We start from the raw sequence: 2824 nt of genomic DNA on the forward strand, positions 1-2824 counted from the left end.
TTTGATGGTATCTAGTACTTCTCGTATATTATTCTCAAATTTTTGTGCCATTTTCTCAGTCTTCATGGTGGATTTTTCTAGGCCAGCCATTTTCTCTTCTACGTCTGAGATTCTGTTTTCTGTAAGATCTAGTCTGCTTTTAATATTTTCAAGGGAGATTTTGACTTCCTGTATTATAGACTTCATCTCTTAACAGTTCCGTCTGACTCTTTTGTAAAGTGTGTAATTCCTCTTTTAGATCTTGCAAGAATTTCCTCATCTCCTGGAACTCGTCAACTTCTTTCTCCTTTCTCTTTAGCAGTTCATTATCTCTCTTCTCTTCCATCTCTGTTAGCTTCGACATTATGAATGCTCTAAATTCCTTATCAGACATTTCCATGATTTTCACCGAACTGCTTGTGGATGAAGAAGAGTTACTCTTTTCCCTTGGAGGAGACTTTCCCATATTTCTTGTGATCCAGCAGTGATTTCTTGTCATCTGATGGATGGTGTGTTTCTTTCAAATTCTTGAAGTTCAGTCTGAATGTTCAGGAGCAAGCAGACAAAGGTGATCTAAAATCTCTTTGCCGTTCTGTTGTGGTTGCTGGTGCAGCAGATTCAGTAGATATTGAGGAATAATTTAACCCTATTAGTATTTGGATGTTTAGCTACAGTGCTCTGAGATCCATCTAGTTCGCAGGAGCCATGCGGCATCTTCTTCTGAAGGCCTGGCTCTCTTGCCTGGGTCCTGCTGTATAATCTTGAGCAGACTACTTAACTTTTCTATATCTATTTCCTTATCTCTAAAATAGGCACAGTTGAGAGTTAAATGGAATAACACTTCTTTTAAAATATTATTTAATTTTTTATTTATTATTATCATTTCTCAATTTGACCCATAAGAGGGATGTGTGGGGGAGAAAGTAAGCCACCAGATCCGGAACTGGTACCACATTCAGTCATATGAGAACCCAGCAACTTAACCACCACACCACCTGCTGGCTTCAAGAATAACACTTCTGAGAGCTTGCAACAATGCCTGGCATATAGTAAATGCTCAAAATGGTTTGCATTATTGCTCTATACCTAGAGCCCAGATGGAGAGCACAGCCATTCCCAAGCCCAACCTCAGCCCATACTGACATGGAGTGGTATTGAGAATAGGACTGTGAAAGACTGAACTCACCTTATGCAGCTCAGGAGGTGTGGAAACATGTAGTCCATCTACCAGCACTGATATGCCAGTGCCTCTTCTGAAGAGTGTCACAGACAGATGCCTACAGTGGTTTACTCCAATATAGCAAAGGCTTTATGGAAACAAATGCAAGTTGTTTAATGCAGGATTTCCATTTAGAAGCAGTAGAGGAGGGGAAGAGCAAGGAGGGGAAACAACTTCTTAAATACCCTCCTCTGTCTCTTCTCTCCCACATATCTCCATCATCTACCCAGGAAGCAAACGTCAGCTACTGCACCAGCCCTGGAGCTCAGCAGTTAAGCACTGTGTGTAAGAGGCTGGATCCCACATGGCCAACCACGTTTGAGTTCCAGCCCCAGTGGCTCGAAAATTTTGCTGGGAACTTAGCAGATGTGCCCAGGATCCTGATGGGAAGAAGAGATAGAGGAGGAGGATTATGAGATGACCATGTCCCATTAAGGGGAAAATTCTCTCTTTCTCTCCTGCTTCCCATCCCCTCTGGTGTACACACACACACACACACACACACTCCTTTTCATAAGAAAATAAAAAGAAAGGGAAGGGAGGAGAGGGGAGGGGAGAGGAGGGAAGATCAACTGTTGAGTTAATTGGCACTCCTATCACCAAAAAGCAGGCAAAGCTGGATAACTCTTCTGTTATCTTGGCATCATAAATATGACTCCTGTTATGTAAGTGCCTGTGTGCTCTTTCTCACCTAATACTCCAGACAAGCTATTGAGGTAAGTGCCAGTATTACTGTTATTTTACAAATAAGGAAACCAAAGTCCAGAAAACCTAAGCAAATGCCCAAGTTTGCATGGTTCACAACTGGCAGAACTGAAAACACATCCATCAACAGCAGGGCACATACTCTTTATCGAGAGTTCTCACCCCCTTGCAGCTCTATGAGAGTCAACATGGGCCAGGGGGGGTGTCTCTGTCAGTGTTGGCAGGCAGGGACAGAATGTCCTGAGATAAGAATCATCCAGCTTACAAAGAGAGGGCTTCTTTTTTTTTTTTCCTTTTTTTTTAAGAAAGATTTTTGCTATAGGGCATGTATACTCACCAGAAACACAGAGAGACAGAAAGCAAGAAATTAATCCACTCCCCGGGGGGTGAACACACTGCAATCCCTTCTCCTCCATTCTCTTCTTGGATCTTGGGCACATGTGCCCAGAATGAGTTTTAAGCCACCAGGCCCAGGACTTGAACTGTGGTCAGCTACGTGGGAGTCCAGTGATGTAACCATTATGCCTTCTGCTGGTCCCCAGAGAGGCCTTCTTCTCAGCAAATTCAGGAATCTTTTTCTAAAGGGCTGTGAGTAGATGCCACGTCTTAGCTCAAATGTGTCTGTTCTGTGTCAAAATATGCACAGAAACATCTGCACAATCATTCAACTTGTTCTTGTTGGCTTTAGCATAGGATAGGCATTCAGAAAACAGGTAATGGTGACTTTCCAGAATTGGATTTTTTTCCATGTATTTCTCTCAATAAATGTTCATTTACTTCATGAGGTAGCATGCTCAGTGCTGCAGCAGTATGAAGGTCTGAGACCTCAAGAAGCCTACAGTCTAAGGAGCATCACAGTAGAATGCAGAGCCCAAGGGCCTATCTACTAGGGGCCTGGAGGAAAATATGACCCATTGGAGG

Source organism: Tupaia chinensis, unplaced genomic scaffold (genome assembly GCF_000334495.1).
Source record: "Tupaia chinensis unplaced genomic scaffold, TupChi_1.0 Scaffold147282_1, whole genome shotgun sequence".
NCBI lineage: Eukaryota > Metazoa > Chordata > Mammalia > Scandentia > Tupaiidae > Tupaia > Tupaia belangeri.